The following is a 25,138-nucleotide window of genomic DNA, read 5'->3' as shown; positions in this document are numbered from 1 at the left end:
TGAATTTATTTTCTGATAGGAATTATGTCACAAAGCTAAGTACACTGGAAAAAAAATCAGCTTGTTTAACTCGTCCTTTCCTAAAAATGCACGGATCTGCCCATTGGGGAACCAAACAATTGCATGTTTTTTGTCTGCTTTTGTCTACCCAGGATTGAATTTGAAGAATCAATCAATCTGCGTCAAGAAGTGTTTCATGAGCTCAGCCCAGAACTTCCTACACAGATTCCCTCCTTGCTTCCAAAATGTGGCTTAATTTGAAATAGTCTTTGCTGGATTTCTAACAATAACTTGCAAATATTTACTACCTTTAATTTGGAAAATTCCTGGAGTGTTTCATAGACACGTTTAAGACATAAATTAATGCCAATTCAAAGGAGCTATTCAGAGAAATGGCAAAAAGATGTGTTAAAGATGAGCTGAAATGGGTGAAAGGTTAGGATCTGCTGGGTTTGGAGAAGCTAAAGGGCACAAGTGTTGGGGAAAGTACATAATGTGAACAGGAAATAGTAAGAATTACCGATGCTGTAGTCTGCGTGGAGCTGGAGGAACACAGCAGGCCAGGCAGCTTTCCTGTTCCTCTGATCCTGCCTGGCCTGCTGTGTTCCTCCATCTCCACAGTGTTATAACATAAACAGGAGTTGCTGAAGGCTAATTGCCCACCTCAAGCCTGCCCCACTATTCAATGAGATCATGGCTGATCTATCCCAGAACTCGATTCCTCTTTCGTGCCACCTCCTCATAACTTCAATATTTCAAAACTTCATAGATCTGTTTACGCCCTTTTGAATTACTGTCAATGATCTAGCGTCCACAACTTTGGGTAGAGAATTTCTGATCTTCATTACCCTCCGTAAAAGAGATTCCCTCCCGTTGTAGTTCATCTCTCATTCTTAAGTCTGGTGAATAAAGGTCTAATCTATGTTGCCATTCTCGATAAGTCAACCGCTTCATCTCAGGAATCAGCCTGATGAATTTTTCTTCTAAACCTGCCTGTTGTGCCAGTAAATCCTTTTTTGAATATATGGACCAGAACTGTGTGCAATATTCCAAGTGTGGCCTCACCAACATCTGGTGCAATTTTAATGAGATTTCCCTATTTTAAAAATTCCATTTGCCTTCTTAATTATGCATGCTAGCTTTTTGTGTTTCATGCTTAAGAACACCCTAACCACTCTGCCTTGTACTTTTTTGGAGAGCCCCTCTTCATTTAAATAATAGTCAGTCTTCTTATTCTCCTTACCAAAGTACGTGACCTCTCACTTCTCAACAGTAAATTCCATCTGCCATGTTTGTGCCCATTCACTCAAGCCATGTATATACTCTTGCAAATTCCTTATGTCCCCATCTGTCTCATCTAGTTTTTTATTTGTATTATTAACAAATTTGGATTAATTTTACTCTGTGCCCTCCACCAGAGGGTTTGCCCCAGATTCCCATTGATTCCAGTTTTTTCTACGGCACCTAGTTACCACACCCTGTCAAATGCAGCCATGATTTTAAAGGTTGTCAGTCTCACCCCACCCCTGGAATACAATTCTTTTGTCCATATTTGAACCAAGGCTGTAATGAGGTCAGGATCTGAGTGGCCCTGGCAGAACCCAAACTGTGCCTAAATTACAAGGTTATTGCTGAGCAGGTGCTGCTTGTTAACAATGTTGATGACACCTTCCATCACTTTGGTCAAGAGTAGACTGATGGGATTGGCCAGGTTGGATTTAACCTTTTTTTTGTGTACTGGATATACCTGGCTAATTTTGCACATTGTCAGGTACATGCCAATGTTGTAGTGTACTGGAACAGCTTGTCTTGTGGGAAGCGGCAAGTTCTGGAGCGTAAGTCTTCAGTACTATTGTCAGGGCCTATAGCCTTTGCATATCCAGTGCCTCCGACCATTTCTTGGTATAGTGTGGAGTGAATTGAATTGGCTGAGGACTGTTATCTGTGATGCTGGAGGCTGAGATGGATAATCCACTCAACACTTCTGGCTTAAGATTGTTGCGAATGCTTCAGTCTTGTTTCATTGATGTGCTGGGCTTTTCCAGCATTGAGAATGCGGATATTAATGGAGCCTCCTTGTCTAGTGAATTGTTTAATTGTCCACCACTATTTACAATTGGATGTGACAGGACTTCAGAGCTTAGATCTGTTCTGTTGGTTGTGGGATCACTTAGCTCTCGATATTACTTGTTGCTTATGCTGTTTGGCATGCAAGTAGTCGTTTTTTTTATTGGGAGGTCCAAACCTGGTGAAGCTCCATTTTCTAGATATGCCTGGTGCTGCTGCAGTCATGCGTTCCTACACTCTCCATTGAACCAGGGTTTGAACCTCTAATTTGATGGTAATGGTTGAATGGGGGATATGCCAGGCCATGAGGTTGCAGATTGTGTTGGAATAAATTTCTGCTGTTGATGGCCCATGGCACCTCATAGATCTCCAGTCTTGAGTTGCTAGATCTTTTTGAACCTGTCCCATTTGGATGGTGATGATGGAGGGTATTCTCAATGTGAAAGCAGGGCTTCGTCTGCATAAGGACTATGTGGTGGTCGTGGACAGATGCATCTCCAGTCAGCAGATTAGTAAATGAGGTCAAATATGTTTATTTACCATATAGATTGTAATAATTGAGGTCCTAGAACTGCTCCACTAGTTAAATCCTTCCAATCTGAAAAAGACTCATTTTATCCTGACTCCCTGTCTCCTTGGTTAACCGTTCCTCAGTCTGTGGTAATACGTTACTCCTAATGCAATGAGCTCTACCTTGTACAATAACCTTTTTATGCAGCACCTTATCAAATGCCTTCTGGAAAGGCAAGTACATTACATCTACTGGTTCCCCTTCAACTCTGCTTGTTATATCTTCAGAACTCTACAAAATTTCCCAAACATGATCTCGCTTTCATAAAACCATGTTGACTGTTTGGTTGTGTTAATTTTTTTCTAAATTTGTTACTATTTCTTCCTTAATAATGGACTCTAGCATTTTCCCATTGACGCAGGTTTAAGTGGCCTATATTTTTTCCTGCCTTCAGTCTCCTTCCTGTCTGTCTAGATCAGGGACATCAGCTTAGCAACAATCCTGTGGAATCTTGTTCTGGAATATTTAGACCAATGCCTCCATTATCTCTGCAGCCATTCCCTTAAAACTTGGATGCAGTCCATCAACTCCTGGTTTGCCTTTAGTCTGTAAAAACGGTAAGGGGAGAGGAGATGCACAAGGTCAGATTGAGAGAACTAATGAGTTTGGGATAAGGTTGTGGTGTAGGAGTTTACAGATATAGTTAGGGACAAGCCAATGTTCATATTTAAACGAAAGATATAATTTTTAATTTAGTGGTATCGGATGGACAGCTGCCAAGAGAGAAATAAAGGGTGAGCACTGGTTTTGGGATAGGATGCTGGCAGCAGAGTTTTAGATTAACTGGAGTACACTCAGGAGAACATTGTGGGTGGCTGTTGACGTTGGACCGGAAAAGTGTTTAATGAGTATTTTGATAACAAGAGGGAGGTAAGAAAATGGACAGTTTTTTAAGAGGATGTTATTCCAAAGCAAAATACTGCAGATGCCAATAATCAGAAATTAATACAAATTGCTGGAGAAACTCTGCAGGTGTGGCAGCATCTGTGCAGAGCGAAACAAAGTCAATGCTTTGAGTCTGGTGAACTTCTTGAAAGAACTGGTCAAGTTGAAACGTTAACTCTCTGTTTTTGTCCCCGCAGAAACCACCAATTCTCCTGAGTACCTCAAGTTTATTCTTATTCTTATTTATAGCAAATTATTATTCCATTGATTGTTTTTCATGAAGTCTTTTTTTCCCTGTGGGATGGGACTCAAATTACTTTATTTCCAGTTTAGCTCCATTAAGAAAATTGGTTGAATTTTATATTCTTTAAATTTAATCTATTTTTCTAATCAACCTGTTTAGAGATATTATTACACACCTCTGTAGCAGGTGGGACTTGAACCCAGGCCTCCTGGCCCAGGGAAAGGGTCACTATCATTGTTCCGCAAGAGGGCCTTCTGGACAGCGTTTTAATCAGAGGGGGATTGAGTCAATAATGACAGTTGGAAGTTGCAGCAGATTCAAAGACACTGACTTGATTTCCCTATATGACTGCAGGTTTTGTGGCTCACTCAAGACTGGATGATGGGCAGCAGTTTGACGGCGCAGGGGGAGTCGAAGGGTTGGGAAAAAGTAGTGGAGAGATAGAGCACAATGTTGTTGGAATACTCTTGGAGGTTTCATTTGGTATTTGGATAATGTCACAAAGGGGTAATGTGTCAGTGTTGGAGAGAATGGAGTTCTCATCTTTTTCATTCTCTCTGTGCACCTCTATAAGTTCTGCTTGTTTTAACAGGAAAGCTGGAGAGAATTAGGTGAGTTAAACTTCACTGGGTGTGCTCTTGCATAAATTACTAAACAGGAGCAGGTGATATAGTCAAACTAGTCTTTGTCCGTGTTTACTTTCCGCTTGAGCAATGTATTTATCCGCCTTATTTTCACCTCCCTCGTCCATCTAACTTTTGTTCATTCAGGTGCAGGTGTTGTTGTTCTCATTTTTCTGTTCCCTTGTCCTTCTGGATGGTAGTGATCATGGGTATGGGGGGTGCTGTTTAAGGAGCCTTGAATTTATGCAGTGTGTCTTATGGATGATGCATACTGCTGTTAATGTGCAATAGTTGTGGAGGGAGTGAATATTTTAGGATGTGGCGTCAATCAGGTGGGTGTTTTTTAAACTGGATTGTGTCTAGCTTCGAGTGTTGGAACTGTACTCATCCAAGCAAGTGGGGAGCATTTCATCAAATGTCTGACTTGTGAAATGTAGATCTGGACAGACTTTGGGGAGTTGGGAGTCAGGAGTGAGTTGCTTGTTACAGGGCACCTAGCCTCTGACCTGCTCTTGTAGCCACAACATCTGATAAATAGTAACCCCCAGGGCAGTGATAGTGGTGGGTTTAGTGGTGATAATGTCATTGAATGTCATTTGTTAGTTTCTGTCTTGCCTGGCACTTGTGATATGAATGTTACTTGCCACTTGTCAGCCCAAACCTGGATATTATGCAAATCTTGCTGCACTTGGGCATGGAATGCTTCAGCATCTACTTAGTCATAGATTATGGAATCCTTACATTGCTGAAAGAGGCCATTTGCTCCATTGAGTCTGCACCATACCTCCAAAGAACATCCCATCCAGACCTAGCTCAGACCCTATCCCTATACCCCATATTTACCAAGGCTACTCCATCCCCAAGCACTATGGGGCAGTATAGCATGGCCAGTCCACTAACATGCATATCTTTGGTCTGTGGGGAAAAAACTGGAGCACACATAGGAAACTCTCACAGACATTCGCCCAAGGCTGGAGTCGAAGCTGGGCCCTGGCGCTGTGAGGCATCTTAACTTTTGACCTTTTGATGGGAGGAAGGTCGTGAAGAAGAATCATACTGAACTCAAAACTGCCTCTGTTTTGCGCTCCATGCATGCTGCCTGAATAAGCGTTTGTACAGCATTTCCTGTTTGTTTCCTTTAAGTATGACTGTAACCAGCAGATAATATTCCCCTTAGTTTTGCTAAAGTTCCTCAATGTCACTGTTGGTGGCTGAAGAGTATGTTGTGTACTTGCCATTCTCTGTACGACTTCCAAATGCAGTTCAGCATGGAGTACTGATTCATTAGTTAATGGGTAATAATACATGGCAATGAGCAGGGTTTTCCTTACTCATGTTTGACCTAATGCTATGAGACTTCATGGGGTCCGTTGTCAATGTTGAGGATCCCTATTGTGCCTCCACCCTGACCGTGTGTACCACAGTGCCCTGCCACCTCTGCTGCGTCTGTTGTATTGATATGGCAGAAAAACTCTGTGATGGTAACATGGTTGCCTTTGATGTAGTCTGTTAAGTGAAATGATGTGAATTTTACAGCTTTGTAACCTTCGTGTGAAGAGGTTTCTTGTGGTCTCTTCTAAATCTGCTATACTTGAAATTGTATTTATGACAGGGCAGGTGTCTGAGTTGTCAGTGGGGGAGCACTTTGGGTCCAGTGACCATATTTCTATTAGTTTTAATACAGTGATGAAAAAGGATAGATCTGATCTAAAAGTTCTAAATTGGAGGAAGGCTAATTTTGATGACATTAGGCAAGAACTTTCAAAAGTTGATTGAGGGTGGGTGTTTGCAGGTAAAGGGATGGCTAGAAAATGGGAAGCCTTCAAAAATGAGATAACGAGTCCAGAGACAATATGTTCCTGTTAGGATGAAGGGCAATGGTGGTAAGTGTAGGGAACGCTGGATGACGAGAGAAGTTGAGGTTTTGGTCAAGAAAAACAAGGAAGCACATGTCTGGTGTAGACAGCAGAGACTGAGTGAATCCCTAGAAGAGTATAAAGGCAGTAGGAGTATACTTAAGAGGGAAAGCAGGAGGGCAAATAGGGGACATGATAGCTTTGGCATATAGGGTTAAGGAGAATCCAAAGGGATTCTACCAATACATGAAGGATAAAAAGTTAACTAGGGAGAGAATAGGCAGCCTACTGATCTTTAAGGGGCCCTATGAGTGGAACTACAGGAGATCAGGGAGATACCACACAAGTGTTTTGCATCAGTGTTTACTGTGGAGAAGAATATGGAACATAGTGTGGGAAAATAAATAGTGACGTCTTGAAAAATGTCCATATTACAGAGGAGGAGGTCTTAAAATGCATACAAATGGATAAATCACCAAGGACCTGATCAGGTGTACCCTAGCCCTCTGTGGGACGCAAGGGAAGTGTTTGCCTGGCCCCTTGCTGAGATATTTGTATCATTGATAGTTGGAGGTGAGGTGCCAGAAGAATGGAATTTGGCTAACGTGGTGCCACTATTTAAGAAAAGTGGTAAGGAAAAGCCAGGGAACTATATTCCAGTTAGCCTAACATTGGTGGTGGGCAAGTTGTTGGACGGAATCCTGAGGGACAGGATTTACATGTATTTGGAATGGCAAAGACTGATCAGGGAGAGCCAACATGGCTGTGTGTGGGAAGTCATGTTTTGCTAATTTGTGTTTTTTTGAAGAAGTAAAGAAGAGGATTGATGAGGGCAGAATGGTGGATGTGATCTATATGGACTTGAGTAAGGCATTTGACAATGTTCCTCATGGTATAGTGATTAGCAAGGTTAGATCACAGAATACAGGGAGAACTAGCTATTTGGAAATAGAACTGGCTCGAAGGTGGAAGACAGGATGGTGGTGGAGGGTTGCTTTCAAACTGGAGGCCTGTGACCAGCGGTTCATCACAAGGATCAGTGCTGGGACCACTGCTTGTCATTTATATAAATGATTTGGATGTGAACATAGGAGATATGGTTAGTAAGTTTGCCGATGACACCAAAATTGAAGGTGTAGTGGACAGCAAGAAGGTTACCTTAAAGTACAATGTGATCTTGATCAGATGGGCCAATGGGTCGAGGAGTAGCAGATGGAGGTTAATTTAGATAAGTGCGAAGTGCTACATTTTGGAAGAGCAAATCAGGGCAGGACTTAGACACTTAATGGTAAGGTTCTGGAGAGTGTTGCTGAACAAAGAGACCATGGAGTGCAGGTTCATAGTTCCTTGCAAGTGGAGTTACAAGTAGTCATGATATTGAAGAAGATGTTGGTATGTTTGCCTTTATTGGTCAATGCATTGAGTATAGGAATTGGAAGGTCATGTGGCTGTACAGGACATTGGTTTGCCCACTTTTGGAGTACTGCATGCATTTCTGGCCTCCCTCCTGTAGGAAGGATGTCGTGAAACTTGAAAGCATTCAGAAAAGACTGATGAGGATGTTGCCAGGGCTGGAGAGTTTGAGCTATAGGGAGAGGCTGAATAGGCTGGGGCTATTTTTCCTGGAGCATCAGAGGCTGAGGGGTGACCTTTATAGAGATTTATAAAATTGTGAGGAACATGGATAGCGTAAATAGGCAAGGTCTTTTCCCTTGGGTAGGGGAGTCCAAAACTAGAGTGCATAGGTTAAAGGTGAGAGGGGAAAGTTATAAAAGGGACAACTTTTTTACCCAGAGTGTGGTACGTGTATGGAATTGGCTGCCAGAAGAGTTGGTGGAGGCTAGTACAATTTCAATATTTAAAAGGCATCAGGATGCATATATGCTTAGGAAGTGTTTAGAGGGATACGGACGAAATGCTGGCAGTTGGGACTAAATTTATATAGGCTATCTGGTTGGCATGGCTGAATTGGACTGAAGGCTGTTTCCGTGCTGTGTATCTCTATGCCTCTATGACCTCTCATTCTTCTGTCGTCAAATGCTGCCTGCTTATTCTGCTGTGACATACTAGAATAATAGAGATTATACATCCCCTGTCAAAAAGAGACAATTAAGTCTTTTTTTTATTTCTTTCCTTGCATTTTTACCTAAAAGGCAGTACCCAAGAGGGTTCGGTATGCTTACAGTACTGTGCCTGAGACTCAAAGTTTTGTTCTTAGCTGAGTTTTTTTAAGATCTCAGGCTGTTTGATTTCAGGTCTGTGATACGAAACTAAAAGTCAGTTTTGTTTTATGACTTGTCCAGTGTTTTGGAAACCTGTTAATATTAAGTAACTCCCCTCATAAGAGATTGTTGTGGTTCATAAGCGCTGAAGGCAAATTATTATCTTGTTTAGGACATTGGCTGAGTAGCGGGAGACAGCAGTAGGATAATGCATAGGTAATTTACTTGGTAAAATCTGACACATGTTGTGCTGCAGTGATCTATTCTGAGGCATGACAGCTTCAACCAGTGTAGATTCAAGGAATTTCTGAGTCCAGGTACATAGATCATTAAAATGCCACGAACTATTGAGAATATTAATAAGGCTTTTGGAGTGCTGGCTTTAAAATGTAAAGGATTAGAGTTAGAGGCAAAAGTCATGCCACAGCTAAGCAAAGTTGTGGCTGGATCAGACCGAGAGCAGTGTGAACTGTTCTAGGCAACATAAAAGGGTGGATATGTTCACCTGAAAAGAAGTGTAACTTAAATTTACCAGAAGGCTAATAGGACTTTGAGGTTTACATTTTGAGGCAGATTTGTACAAAACAGGGTTACAGTCTTGAAATTTATACAGTTAAGGGGTGGTTGAACTTTTGCAGATGTTATAAGAAAAAGATAGGGTAGGTATAAACTATTTCTGCTGAATGGATATTCTACAACTGAGGAACCTAATTAGTGCCTGTCCTTTTAGGTATGAAATGAAGAAACCCTAGTTCACTAGTACAATATTAGAAGTATGGAATGCTGTCCTGCAGGTAGCAATTGATGCTGAATTATTGGTTTTTTTACTCTGAGATTTATAGACTTTTGTTAACCAAAGGTGTGAAGCCTGGATAAGGGCAAACATATGGAATTCGGTTTGCAGATCAGCCATGATCTTATTGAATAGCAGAAAAGGCTTGAGGGACTAAATGACCTACTGTTGCTTTGTTATCTTTTTATAAGCAAATACACAGTTGAGGCATAGCAAAAGATTTATCATTGAGAGGTCCAGCTAACTGCTAAATTTAATGTGTTGATTGAACCTATTACCTCTGCATTAAAGTATTTAGTTTAGATTGTGTTACACCTTATAGTATATCTTAAGACATGGCACCTGAATTGAACTTTGTAGTAGCAATCCTGTTGAACAGCAGATGTGAAAAAGGACATCAGTATTACAACAATATTTTAAAAGGATTGGATGCGTACATGGATTTGGTTCATATCTTTGTTTGGAGCTGCAGTAGTGGTGTTGAGTAGTGTCGAGTGGTCTGATTATGCTAAAAGCTAGTGGGGTCATGTGGGAAACCAAACTGGTAATCTCAACCAGGGGAGAGCCTGTTTTCTAAACTAGAGCAACTTTTTACGGTGGAGTTAACCTTCTCATTAGTTCTCCTGACAAGGTAGAGTATTCCCTTTCAGATGCCTTCCGCGTAGTTATAAAACTAAAAGCTATTCAGTTTGATAAGGAAAGTTCCTTGTGCTGCACGTCGGTTTTGAGTGCTAAGGTGGTTTTTGTCGTTTCATCTCACAATGATAAAATTTGTGCATTTTACGCTCAACTGAGATTTCTGTGACTTACGTCTTTTAGGCGAAAGACTTGCATATTATACAGTGATTGATTGACGGTTACAAGATTACTGGGGAGAGATCAACTTGCCCCATTACAAGGTTCCATCAATATTTGACAAAATTGGATTGACAAAAATACTAATAACAGGTGTTATAATCTGGGGTTCAGAATCCGATTTTAGTAGAGGCAGGGCCATTGCTGAGGAATTAAATGAGTAAATTGCACAGTGAGGACAGAAATAATTCAGTCACTTGAATGGTGTAAAGTTGATAAGGAGGCAATGTTGAATAGGCTGCCTGCAGTTAAAATTGATAAAGCACAAGGACTGGATAAGACACATAAGATTATTGAAGGAAGTGAATGTGGAAATTGCAGAAGCACTGCCCATAATTATCTAAACTTCCTTTATCTTGGGGCCAGTGCCAGTGGACTAGAGGTGAGGGCATTAGTGACGCCTCTTCTGGAGTATTGTGTGCAGTTCTGGTTGTCCTGTTATAGGAAGGATATTGTCAAATTGGAGAGAGTTCAAAAAAGATTTACTACGATGTTGCTGGGAGTGGAGGGTTTGAGTTGTAAAAATAGGCTGAATAAGCTATTTTCATTGGCGCGTAGGAGGTTAAGGAGTAACCTTATAGATGTTCATAAAATCATGAAGGGAATAGCAATGGTCTTTTTCCCTAGGGTGAAGGAGTTCAAAACTAGGGGCCATATTTTTAAGGTAAGAAAAGAGTTTTTTTTAAAAAGGACACGAGGGACAACTTTTTTTATATACAGAGTGGTTTGTGTGTGGAATGAACTGCCAAATGAAGTGGTGGATTCAGGTACAGTTACAACGTTTTAAAAACATTTGGATGAGCACATGAATAGGAAAGGTTTGGAGGGATATGGGCCGAATGCAGATATGTGGGACTAGTTTAGTTTGGGAACATGTTCGGCGAGGACTGGTTGCAACAAAGGGTCTGTTTCCATGCTGTATGACTCTGACTCTGTGACCCTTGTTTTAAAAAAGGATGCAAAAATAAACCTGCAACTACAATCAAAACAATGGTTGAAAAGCATCTAGACAGAATGATTTAGAACTAAATTAAGTCATTTCACTAAAGATGGTTTAATTGAGGAAAGCCAACACAGATTTGTAAAGGGAAACTCCTAGCTAATTTGGAGCTTTTTGAAGAAGTGAAAACAGAGTTAGTATTGGAATATTGTTGATGTTGTGTACATGGACTACCAAAAGTTTAATATACTGCTGCATAACAGCTGAGCAAAGTGAGAGCTTATGGAGTAAAAGGAATAGTGGCAGCATTAGTACAAAATTGTGACAGGCAACAGAAACTAATGGTTAATGGGTTCCAGATTGGAGGAAGATTTATGACGTAATTGTCCAGCATTCCCCTTATTATTTCCTACTCTTTCTAATATATTCATGATTTAAATCTTGGTGCATAGGGCATAATTTCAAAATTTGAAGCTTGCAAATATTTCAAACCGTGAGGCAAGTAGTGCAGAACTTCAAAAGGGTACAGATGGATTGGTGGAATAGTGGGACAAATGGTAGATGAAATTAAATGCAGACAAGTATGAAGTGATTCATTTTGGAATGTGGAAACGCAATATAAAATTAAAGGTACAAGTCTGTACAGGGTGCAGGAGCAGAGGGGCTTGTGTTCTGTTATGACCTTGGTTTAAGACTGAACACTTTTTTTAAAAAGAGAAATCCAAAATTCCAGTATTTACTGAAAGAATCTTGTGGTTTCACTCTATCATTTCAAACCGGTTTATTAATCACAGTTAAAAACCGGGAAAGACTAAATACATTCTTGGGTAACCACCTAGAAAGTAAAACTCAGTCAACACATATTAGTCCTGAATTAACTGACGAATTGTGTTGATTATAACTACAAATCATACATTTTAATGACAAACAATTCTGGCAGACCTAGTCCACTCGGTATACATGTTATCTTTGTCCATCGCAAAACCTTTCTTCCTCATGAAGAATTTTAGCACCTGTTCTAGGATTTACCCTGTGGCACAACTGACAGTAGCACCCAACCAACCTAAGTTTTCCAGGCACAGTCTTCACCAAAAATGGCAAGTCTGCAGAACCGATTCTACTATAACAGTCTGGATAGCATTGATCCATCGATATGATGTTAAGTAAAAAGCAACTGACGTAATTGTCCATTAACCCTTTCTGAGCTTCTGGCTTATGTTATCTTCAACCTGTTGTACTCCTCCATTGAAATCATGATCTGAGGTCTAGTCCTGTGTCCTTTTGTGATTTCAGTCTTGGTTTCCCTTTACGGCTTGCCATTTCAATTAGGGTCTGCCTCAAAATATGAACTTTGAAACCAGGAATTCCATCAATGTGTACATATTGAAGGTGACAGGCCAGGTTGAAAGATTAGTTAATAAAGCATTTTTAATGTTTATTCAAGCGTTGTGGCCAACACTTTATGCCCCTCCCCTTAAATTGCCTTCGAGAAGCTTATGTTGAGTTATCCTCTTGAACCTCTGCCGTCCTTGGGATATGGGTAACCCACAGTGCTGTTAGGAAAGGAGATTCAGATTTTTTTTACCCATTGACAGTGAAAGATTGCAATCTAGTTCAAAGTCAAATTTGTGATGACTTGCAGGTAGTGATATTCTATGCAACTGTTGTCCTTCTCTGTAGTAGAAGGTTCTGTTAAAGGACCCCAGGAGAGTTGCTGCAGTGCATCTTGTGGGTGGTACTGCTTTATATTGGTGGTGAAGAGACTGAACGCTGAAGGTGATGGATGGGATGCCATAAATGTTTCCTCCAATTTTGTTTGGGGAAAGTCATTGCATAGGTACATCGATTGGCCTGTGAAGTGCCTCGGAGTGGCTGCAATGCTGGTACCAATCAACTGGGCTGCTTTGTTGTGGATGCTTAGTATTGTCAAACTAGTGCAGAGCACTCCATTACACCACTCCTTGTGCCTTATGATGGTGGAGAGGTGCTGGATACATTATGAAGTGACTTGTCAGTAAATGCTGAGAGTTTGTTTCTCTTGAATGGTGTATGTAGAACAAGAAAGTATTGCTTTAGGATAAAGGATTGATTATTTAGGACTGAGATGAGATATTCAGTCAAAGTGTTGTGAATCTTAAGAATTTTCTAGGCGAGAAGGCTCTGGATGCTCCATCATTATCAATCTAGGTTTTAAATATGCTCACACTCATGATATCTCAGGGAATCCAGGGTTATGACAAGCAAATGGGAAAGCAGGGATTAAGCCCAATATCAAAATCGTATTAAATGGCAGAGCAGGCTTGACCGATCATATGTCTCCTGAATTTTTTAACTCAATAGTGACTCACTTTGGATGTGCTGTATTGGCTACTGACAGTATTAGCACTTCATATTACAATTGAAACACAGCATAAATGCAATCACTACTCACTGTTGTGATGGTGCTTCTATTTAAATTGAAGCCATTTACAGCTGTTGGCTAATTGGCGTCTTTCCTGGGTGTGAAAGATTAATTACAAAATTGGCTATTGATTTTAACCTTTTGAGTTAAAATTGCACATCAAAATGGAATACATGTTGTGGGCAGTAGATTCATCCTGATTAATTGTTTTTAAACTTGCATCAAATGCAGTGTGTTAAAGTGTTCTGTGACTACTCTGTTCTGTCTATTTGTACTATAGCAATAACAAACTCTATCTTGTCCATTCAAAGGTTATATCTACCTTCAGAAGTGAAAACATTGTCAGAAGTTTCAATTGCCTTAAAGGTAGCATTAATTATGGAGCTGTTGTAAATAATTTGGCTGCAGTGGCATTTTGCCACCTTTTGTTAAATCAATTTTTAATTTTTAAGTGTCAATATAGATCTTAATTCTGGAATTACATATTTATTTATATATCTTGAAGAAAGATGTTTTGGATTGCAGTATTCAAATACTCAAATTGATAAAACAAAGCTGCCCTTAATTAACACAAACCTTGTTCACAAAAGGCACTAAGCAATTTGGACTGAGTGGTGTGAGGGAGTGCTGATTGAATTTTGGTGAACTTGGATCCAGACAACATGGATTTAGTTCTTTTAGGCTGGGAAGGAAGATAAACATTTTGTAAATTCGGTCTGGGCAAGGAATGCAGAACCTGAGATTCATTTTAAAAATGGAGCCTCTGACTGGAGTTGGAAAATGAGTAGGAGAACTCCTAGATTAATATTCACTGGGTAACTGGCAAACATGCAGCATTATCTCTAAGTCCTACTGGACTTCTCCATGGTTGGAGGTAAAGGTATTTATGCAGCCTGTCCACAAATTATTTGCCTGATTATTGCCTACCATTTATGATTGGATATGTTCACCAGAGAGATTTGATTTGGTTTCTTGGTTCAGAACTTGCGGCTGTCTATTATCTGCTGCTTCTGATGTTAGACTTAATAGGTCAGTCTAGTTTCTTCACAAAATATTGCCAAATCCATGCCCATGTTTACTGCAAGGCCATATTTAAATCCCTTTAGTTAGGTTTCTGTCCTGTAACAGTACTAAAGCAGCTCTGCTTAACTGTGACAAAAGTAAACTATCCCTTTTTGTTCTAGTTGATCTGTCTGCAGGCTTTGACATGGTCGATCTCACCATCCTCTTTCAGTGCCTCTCCATTGTTGGCCTGCTGAATGGGACTGCATAATGTGGTTCACTTGCATTGGTTTCTCTTCCCATTCCTGCAAAGTTCATGTTTGTGTCCTCCTACGAAGCTATCCTCTTAACTCTCCATTTCTCATCTCCAGGTTGCCTCTTAGTAATATCATTTCCACTTGTACACGTTCAGTTCTTCTACTTGATCTCTTTTGACCTTTCCAGTGTCTCTAAATTGTTTCGCTACTCATCTGATATGCGGCATTGGGTGAGTAGAAATTTCCTCCGACTAACTGTTTGAAAAACAGAACCATCCTTTGTTCCCGTTATTCTCCACTGTCCAGCTATTTACATCATCCACTGCTTGGATAACTATCTGAAGTTGAACCAGGCAGTGCAACCTTGCTCACATCCCGGTCAAATTGAGGCGATTATAATGCGAGCAGTCTGAATGGAGCCTAATGTTTCAGTCAATTTAGAATGTAGGGATAACTAATAGTGGTATAAAGCGTTGTTTTCTTGCTGTGCATTTGCTTTTGGGGCCATTCTTACACTTCTTGGTTTGTCACATGCAAACTGTTGCAAAATTGCTGCAAAGTCCTTAATTTGGTTTTAGTCCATAGTTTTTTCAATGCTTGGTTAAAGTGAGCAAGGCACTTACAATATAAGCAGAAACTGGAATATTGCCATTGTTTATTAGGTTTGAATTTTGTGATCCAAGATGTAATTAACATCTCATTGGAAAGATAATACCTCTGTTAATGCATCACTTTCTCATTATGATAACAAAGTCTTGTCTGATATTATTTGGTGATTTCTTGTGTGGGAACCCTTAATTCAAGAAGCAAGAGTGTGACTTAAAGTGAAAGCATGCTGACCCTGAAGTCCAGCACGAAGATCTGAGGAAATTTGCAAATGGTCCATATCAATAATGGGTTCTATTATGCGGGAGAGGCATTCTTTGGACACGTGGAAAATGTGATGGTAGTTGTAGATGTCATTTGGGCTTCTTCATTTATGGAGCATTTTTACATTTATAGTGAAAATTATTGGTTGGATGTTATAAAACATCCACAATTCCAGTTTTGTAAGCTATGGAAATCTTGAATGGAGAAAATATTGTGTTATATCCTTTGATTTATATTCAAAGGATCAAATGTTTTAGATGCTTCCCTTTATCAAATTTCTTTTTCACTCAAAATCATCTTCAACCAGATTTCAGTGATATCATAGTGGATATTTTTAAACATTGCAATACTTTCTCATTGCATTTGAAAGTTGGTGTGGACTGTAACTTATATCATGTTTAAAAAAAATCTGAAAATTTGGCTGGTGGAAAAGCACCAAAAGCCTACAGGAACAATGTGTTCCAACAATGAAACTAGAGCAACCCTTAAATGCGTCCTTAGAGATTGGTTGGTACACCAGTAGATGGTGGTGATGGTAGTTGTAGATGTCATTTGGGTTTCTTTTATGAATATAATTAATGTCTGCTGGTGTAATAATTTCTGTGCTATGTAAGGACCCAAATTTAAATGCTGTAAACAAGTATAAAACCACCTGTTCCTTGGGATAACTGAACCAGCTTATTCCGCACTATTATTTTTGCTGTTTCATAATTTTGCAGAATAGAATAGCTGATTTAACACAGTATAAATGCTGTACCCAATGCTTTTGTGGCCCATGAATCTAGCTTCTGGAGTGGACATCTGATTTGGCATTTGTGTTTTGAGTTAATCACCAGTTTTCTCTTAGTGAATGGATCTTTACAACTTGTTGCATTTTCCATTAAAGCTACCCTGCTGATTGAATGTAAACTACACCATTCCAGTTAATGTTTGTTAGATTATCCAGTAAACCACGTAGATATTTCCTGGATGCAAATGTAAAAAGACTTAATGTTAAATAATTATTGTAGTGAAACCTTTCCAGTTGATGTACACAAAATTTAAGGTGTTCAATTAAAATTGATTATTTTTGTATTTATATTGTTCTTGTGTCTCCTCTTTATAGGCAAGCAGAGGCCCTAAAGGCTGACATGACTGGTAAGATTGACTTTGTATATCTCAATTCTATACCATTTCTATAAACCTGATTTGAATGGAGCTTAATGCCTGTAGTTTCAAGATTATAAATAACTGCCTCAAGATCCAGTGACTGTTAACTGTCATAATGTTATAAAATGAAAACTGTATATCACGTTAGTATTGATAAGTTGAGTTGCAACTTAAAACCTAATAGTACATAAAACATACGTCCTTGGAGTACCTTAAGATCATCTTTCACCACTGAGGCATTACATCCCCCTTCTCCCTTGTGTAGCAATCATGAAAGAATTTTCTGCTGTCGTTCCTGAATTTCCCTGTGTGGCTTAAGCCTTTAGTTCCAGGAATCAACTTCATCCATGGTCACCAGTATTTAAATATTTCCCTTGTGTCTTACTGGGGTGTTAAGTTGGAAGTCAAAAGTTGGCTCATCTACTAAAGAAAAGCAAAATACTGCAGATGCTGGAAATCTGAAGAAGAAACTGAAAATGTTGGAGAAACTCAGCATCTGTGGTGAGAGACAATTGATGTTTTTGAGTCCAGCATGATATTCTTTAGAATCCAATGAAGAGTCTTATTGGACTCGACATTAACTCTGTTTTCCTTTCTTGTACAAAACTTAACCAGTTGAGGTGGGCCAGCATCCAGAGCTTGTAACTAGACTATACAGAGGCGGAGCTGGGCTGAAGGAGAAAACCTCAAGTAAAAATGTTTTACCTAGGACAGTTTAACCAGTACACAGATTCAAATATGTCATGAGAAAGATGGCTGACATAAACAGATATCTTGTCTAACCAAACTGACTGCGCAATGCCACCCAAGAAGTGTGAATAGTGTTCATTCTGCCCAAGGAGACAGTGGATCACATCTATTTCGGCGCGCATCTAGAAGCAGTCGCTTGCTGAGGACGAGGTATGAGCACAACGGACTAGGTTCAATAACCCAATCTGATTATCTGATTTGAGCTAATGCCCATAGACCTGAGTCAAGGTAGTGTATAAAAATGCAACTTTCGAGGATATCCGGGCTGCAATAGAAAGCATGGGATCTGCTTAATATTAGGAAGATGCACAATTAGTGGAGTGACCACCCAGTAACTGAGTTTGCACGTGCAATCCACTGAAGAACTGGTGCTGTGAGTAAAGGAGAGCTGGATGTCAAAATGACAAGCTGATGGAATCTCAGCTTCTATCTGTCGATGAAATCATTGAGATGCAGCATGTGGAAGAAGTTGGTCAAGATCAGTGGCGCAGTAGTTAGCACTACTGCCTCTCTGCACCAGGGCCTTGGGTTGATTCCGCCCTCAGACAACTGCCATTCACCATAATGTCCAAGAATGTGTAGGTTGGGTGAATTAGCCATGGGAACTGCAGGGTTACAGGAATAGGGTAGGGAGGTAGGATGCACTTTGAAGGGTAGGTGTGGACTCGATAGGCTGAATGACCTGCTTCCACACTAGGGATTCTATGATTCTAAAATTACTGCAATGAGAAATTTGAGGCAGTAGTGCAGGAACAAAGGAATCCACTGATGGAGTTTGTCTGAATAAGTGATATAATCACGCAGTGAGTCTTGTCGCTGGATAATAGGAGAGATGTTGGAAAGATTGTGTGACCTTACATTGTAGTTGAAGAGAACAGGCATGAATAACGTACTGAATCACGTCACAGAGAATGTTATTTGTAAATATAAGCAAGTCGAAGTTCAAGTATGGTATTTGGATGGTGTTTTTAAGTGCAGTTAACTGTAATCCAAATGAAACAGATGACAGTAATGTGTAGAGGCTAGTACATGTGTAGTTTTACCAAACTTTAATAGTGCCTTTTTAAAGAAGTGTTTTCTTCTGACTCAAAAGTACTGCCCATCTGTTTGTTTATGCCATGATTAGATTGTTCTGGAAACATAATTGCTCAGTTTAAATTCATTAGAAAAAAATAACCTGGAATTAAGAGTCTAATGATGACCATGAATCCGTTGTAATTGTCAGAAAATCCCATCTGGTTCACTAACGTCCTTTGAGGAAGGAAATTGCCATCCTTACCTGATCTGGCCTACATGTGACTCCAGACCTACAATAATGTGGTTGACTCTTAACTGCCCTCTGTGCAATTAGGGGTGGGCTAGAAATGTTGTCCTAGACAGTGACACCCACATCCCAGGAATGAATAAAAAATACTTCAGTAATGAAGCTTTCAGCCCTTGTCAATCTTGCAGAATAAATCTGACAACTTCTGGCATCTGCATATTTGTAGTTGAAGCTAAGCTGCTGAGGTGGCTGTCAGAGATACCCTGCTCCTCCAAATGTTGTCATCGTTGTTGATGGATTCATCATTCAGATGACTCCAATTTCATGAGCTTGAGATGTTTTTCAAGGTCCCCTCTTAAATTGTGTATGATCATGCAGCAATCGTGAAGATATTGCTTAGGCTGGCTGCATAGTATCTACTTCAGGAAAACATTGAAAGCAGGAGAGGTAAGCCATTTGGCCCTTTTGAGCCTGTTCTACAATTCAATATAATTGTGGCTGATCATCCGACTCAGTACCCTGTTCATGCTTTCTCCCCAGACCCTTTGATCCCTTTACGCCTTAGAACTGTATCTAACTCCTTTTTGAAGACGTGCGATATTTGACCCTTGACCTCTTTCGGTGGCAGAAAATTCCAGTCCTACCACTGAAAAAAATTTATCTTCATTTCAGTCTTAAATTGCCTACCCTGTATCCTTAGATTGTGACCCCCAATCTGGACTCAACGGTCATTGGGAACATCCTTCCTGCATTTACCCTGTGTGGTCCTGTTAAAATTTAGGTTTCTACAAGATTCTTCCACCAACCGACCCTAACCCTCCAACTCTCCCTGGCCAAAAGTCATTTTCTAAACTCCAGTGAATATCGTTCTAATTGATTCTGTCCCTCTTCATACCTCAGTTTTGCCATCTCAGGAATCGGTTTGTTAAACCTTGGTTGCGTTCCCTCCATTTGAGAATATCTTTCCCCTCACTTTGAAATCAACAAGATATACGTCATGAAAATCTAAAGAGTATTGGTGTTTGCCCATTAATTCTGCATTTAAAAATAACTATAAAAGTCAGTACTTTTGTATTCAGAAATCTATATTTTTAACAGTGGAGTGAATGATAATTGTTGCTGGCAACATCCCTGGCCCTGAAAAAATTTACTGTGGAGACTTATTACCTCAGAAGAAAATTAACATTGGAGATTTTTGTTTCCTATCTGCAGTATTCTGTCTTCATTTTGCTTCCTGTATGTGATTCAAATCCAATTTGTCTCCTTTATACTTCCTGGTTTGCTCTCTACAAGGCAAGGAATTGCACTGTGAATGGTAAGACCCCGGAAATTACCAAAGATCAAAGGCACTGTGGTGTTCATTTTCATGGATCCCCGAAGGTAGTGAGGCAAGTAGATGAGTTGTTGAGGCATATGGGCCACTTGCCTTTATTAGACTATTCTGAGTCACTAGTCATTGAGTACAAGAACAGAGAGATTATGCCAGAACTGTATAAAACACTGATTAGGCCACAGCTGAACTGTGCGATTCTGGTCACCACATTGTAAGGAAAGATGTGATTGCACTTGACAGGGCGCAGAGAAAATTTGCTGAGATGTTGCCTAGGCTACAGGGTCTGAGTTCTGAGGGCATATTGGGTAGGCTAGTTTTGTTTTCCTTGAAACAATGAAGGTTGAGAGAGGACTTGATTGAGGGGCTTAGGGTAGATAGGAATGCAGTTTTTCCCATTAGTCGAGGGGCCAATATGGTCAAAGATTTAAGATAAGAAATATAAGCCTGAGGAGAATTGAGATTGTTTTCAGTCAATGTGGTGGGAATCTGAAACTTAATGCTTGAAAGGGTGGTTGAAACAGAAATGCTCATAACATTTAAGCAATATTTAGATATTCACATGCATTGTCATAGTCTTCAAGGCTATGGGCCAAAGCTGGAAGATGGGATTACTGCGATCAGATCTTTTGTGCAGATGCAATGGGCCAATTAGCCTCCTATTCTGTAGATGCCTGTGTATCTCACTGTAAGAAACTTGGCTTTTTCCTCCTCAGTTAATGTCTGAGAGTGAACATCTTGTTTTAGTATTTAAGATTACACAGTATTATACGTGGAAGTGATTCAGTCTTCCCAGCCTTTGTTCAGAGAATAAGAATGTTTGGAGGCATTAGTGCAAGTTAAGTTGGTAAATACCATATTCAATCATTCAGAAAAAAAATTGAACTTTTCCGTTAAATATATTGAGAAATGTTTGCCTAAAGGTTTGTCAAAGATGGAAGATTTCATAGATTTTAAATTTGTTAATACGTCCACACGGAGGATTTCATTTTTTTTATCATCTTGGTGTCTGACCTTTCGTTTCATGGGAAAACCTCTGTTTAAAACTTGCAGCATTTAACTGTGGTTGAGATTAGATACTCATTGGAACAGTCTATCTAATTTTTGATTGCTGAGACTGAGTGAACCCTGAAACAGTTCACGCTACTGTGTGAAAGAATCCATGTAACACTCCATGAAAAGTTAGTGGATTTCATCTTTAGTATTTTGGAGATTTTTGTTCCTGTGCATCAAATTAATGTTTATAATGTATATATTGCACTAAATACATTTACTTAATGACTGGTACAATGTGTTATGTTGTGTACTTTTAATGAATAGCTTGTCCCTTTTCATTTTTTTCAAGACGTCACTACAAGTACTTGTGTTGAACATGATTGAGTTACAGATTCCTTCCCCACCATAACATAATCACAATAAGCAGGGAATTGCTTTAACCTTGAAAGTTTGGAATTTTCTTCGTGTTTTAACAATCCAAAGTATATGGCAATAATAGTTCTGGATTTTTCCATATTAGCATGCTTTTCAAACGACTTGTGTTCTTTTCTATAGTTATCAATCTTTGTGTACAACTGCAAACATTACAATTGAATAAAATCTATGGTCATGACTGTTCTCCACTTTCCCATTTCTTCATCCCTTGCTTGCTATCAACCCCTCCTGTTTCTCCATATTAAAAGTTAACTATGTCTGTCCAGGCTTGTCATCAAGACTTGTTTGTGAGCTAACAAGGTGTAGAGCTGGATGAACACAGCAGGCCAAGCAGCATCATAGGAGCAGGAAGGCTGACGTTTTGGGCCTAGACCCTTAGCTCATGACAAAAGGATTCTTAAATAATTAAGACTAGAATACCAAGTTCTTATTTTGTGAAGTGGTGAGGTTTAAACGTGGTCATTTCATGAGATACTGACAGATGTACTATTGGGCTTTTATTTGTGAATTGATTGAAGTGTGTGGATCTTGTTTGATTGCATTAAAAACATTGATGTTGCTTTCATTTTCCTTTAATATATGGTTTTGCCATTTGCTTTAATTTGTTTATGTGACCTTTGTAACAATGCTGTAGCTTTGAGGTTATTTTGTCCTGGCGTATTTTGAGACGTTGAAAAGTGGAGAGCTGGTTAGTAAAGATCATTTGAGTAAACAGCTTGGGAGGCCTTGGTGTTTTTTTTTAAAAACAACCTGAATGGTGTGGCTTGCTCTCCGGATCAGAATTTCTGGCTTTTGGATTTTCAGTAGCATCAGAAGCTGTTGGTCTGAGTTGGAAGCTTTAGTAAATGTCTCCTGGCTGCTACTCTCTCTCAATTTTCTTGATTTATTTTCCTAGTGAATTGGAGAACTGAATGTGAGGATCTGTTTTCTGAATTTACGTTTTTTGCAAGAAGTGTGTTTATGGGATGTTACTATATTGGAACAGTTAATTAGTAATAGCTACTGCATCGATTGTTCTGTTATGTTTTCCAATAGAGTTGTTATTCTAAATTCCTCTTTTGTTTGTATTTTAACTAGTGTTTAAATAAATTGTTTTGCTTAACTTCGAGTAGTTTGATCAGTTGCATTGCTTCCAGAATGTGGTACTTCACATTTGCCTGAAAAACCAGAAGAAGGGTCTTTTTAGGGGTTAGACTACCATTTTAAAATATTTTGAGGGGATTCTGGTCTGGTCCGTAGCACTTTGTGTTGTTTCATTGGCTTGCGTTTTCAAATCATTTTAGTTGATGAAACATGTATTAATGTACTGATCCTTTGTTTTTAAAGGAAAAGCATAGCATCCAAAATGTTTTTATAATTTTGACGCCAAACAAGAAGGAAAAATGTAGCTGGAAAGATGCGCTTTTGTTTTGCAGATTGATATAAAATTATTTTTTTTTGTAACAGATTCAAAGCTGGGTCCAGCTGAAGTCTGGACTTCCAGGCAAGCTCTACAGGACCTCTATCAAAAGATGCTGGTCACGGATTTGGAGTATGCACTGGATAAGAAGGTGGAGCAGGATCTGTAAGTGTGCAATGAGTTCTGGTGATGTCAAAATGTCACTTCTGATTTTCTATTTGTTTGATACACTTGTTTGATCGTAGTTGCTTAAAGATGCAAGTTAGATTGCTCTCTCACAACAGGAGGAAACAGAAGAAAACAGTTATTGACAGGACCTAAAATCTGGCATTTCATTTTACTTAGATTCTGTTCCATTATATGTGATCCAGATACTAATATCTGGTCACGTTGTACAGATTTGTGTAGTGGTGTTAGCCACTTTGAAAAGCAACTGCAGCAAGCAAAGTCAGCAGCCAAACATATTCAAGTACTTGTGTAGAAGGCAAACTAGAAAGTTAAAAGCAGTGTTTATTAATTTAGCTTCATATAGCAAATGAATTATGATTGGATTAAGATAAAACTAATACTGTAAGTTAGGTGTTTTTTTAATTATAATAGAGAAATGTAATTCTCCACAAATATAACATTAGCTTTTCTGGACCATGGAAGATGTTTTGTAATAATTATGAACTTGTACACTGTTAAAAGTCCAGTTACAACCCATTCAACAAGTTCTATCTTGTTTTTGAAGAGTTTCATAGTGAGACTGTAAAGATGGAAGTTTGTTTATCAATTCTCTAGTTACCTAGGAATTGCACTGTTTGACCTCTTAACAGCACGTCACCTGGAGGAGTGTAGAATCACTGACAGCAAACTTTGGATTTTCACACTTTGCACATTTGCAACTGTCTTGGCATTTGCTATCATTACGTCAATAAGAGTTTTGTCACCATTGCAACTACAAAATTCATACCAGGAAAATTCAAAAGAAATGTTCTTTCTTTTGTCTTTGCACTCTACATGCTTTCCTCCTCATGCTTTCATTTACATGGATGCACTTCCATTGTCTACATTGTTCGTAAATTTTCTCCTGGCCCTTCCCTCTGCTCTCAGAGGTGTAAATATATAAAATGGATGCCTTCTAACTGTCAGATGGTAATTAATTAAATTCTGAAACGTGGTCAACTTCAAAATTCAACATTTTCAATATTGATATCAATCAGATGAATAGGAATGGATGATTTCATTTGCACGTGGAGTTGTTGAAGTGGAAAACAAACTAAACTAATGAGAAGGAAGATGTGTAATTTAAAGAAGTGTTATATTGCAGCGAGTCACAGCTTTGAGTTTTTTATTGTTTCACCTTGAAACACTATATCTGAGGGATCATAATCATCCCAAAAAGAGGAAAACATTGGCCACCAAAATTTTGATAGCACTTTAAAAACTATACAAGTAAATGTTTGAATATTTTTTGTTTTGGTTTTCCCTGCTTTATAATTGAGTTTTTATAATAGCTCCAACGAATAAAATCTTTGATTAGTTTGCCTTTGTCCAGCTATCTATCTGAAAGTTGAGAGCAGATGTCACTTTCTTTTGGGGTGGGGAGTGTGATTGTGTCTTTTTTTTTCCTGACCTGGAGCTATAAATTTATAATGAGCTTCTAACCCGAAAGCTTCCTGGCCAACCAAGTTGCACTATGATTTTAGACTGTATTTCTGTTTCAGGAAGGACAGAAGTCAGCTTTAAATGAAATTTCAGTTCAGCAGATGAATAACACATTTAAAAAAAAACTCACTATGGCCATACCTGGAGAGAGAGACAATTAAAAACTTGTCCCTCTAAAGCCTACATCACTTGTCTTACTGCGAACAATGTCACCAAATAAATATTACATTTTACAGAAGTAGTAGGAACTGCCAATGCTGGAGAGTGTGAGACAACAAGGTGTGGATCTGGATGAACACAGCAGGCCAAGCAGGAAAGCTGACGTTTCGGGTCTAGATCCTTCAGAAAATTATATTTTACATTTTACAAGTAGTTTGCCTCATGACACTTAAAAATCTGTGTTTTGTCAGAACAAACTAATGCTCTGTAAAGTGGTATTTAATTATTATCAAGGCTCTAATGTTAATAGCTCTTAAACCAGTATCTGTAGGAGGTAAATGGAAATTTTCACCGTTGTCCTGTTGTACTCAAAGAATTCCACTTGAAGGAACAGCTTGCCACAGCTTGACAACATTTTTT

At 39.1% G+C, this 25,138-nt stretch overlaps 1 long non-coding RNA gene across 1 annotated transcript in view; it reads left to right on the top strand.

Moving 5' to 3' along the window:
• Nucleotides 1-23,068, top strand: part of LOC125484284 — a 36,046-nt gene extending 12,978 nt beyond the window's left edge. Inside the window, exons 2-3 of the long non-coding RNA XR_007263121.1 lie at nt 16,692-16,723; nt 22,957-23,068. This is a non-coding gene — a long non-coding RNA (uncharacterized LOC125484284). The remainder of the gene's footprint in view (nt 1-16,691; nt 16,724-22,956) is intronic.
• The last annotated feature ends 2,070 nt before the right edge of the window (nt 23,069-25,138 follow it).

Source organism: Rhincodon typus, chromosome 10 (assembly GCF_021869965.1).
Source record: "Rhincodon typus isolate 14 chromosome 10, sRhiTyp1.1, whole genome shotgun sequence".
Taxonomy (NCBI): Eukaryota; Metazoa; Chordata; class Chondrichthyes; order Orectolobiformes; family Rhincodontidae; genus Rhincodon; species Rhincodon typus.
The sequence above is the reverse complement of the archived record's forward strand: the minus strand, read 5'-3'. Positions and strand labels throughout refer to the sequence as shown.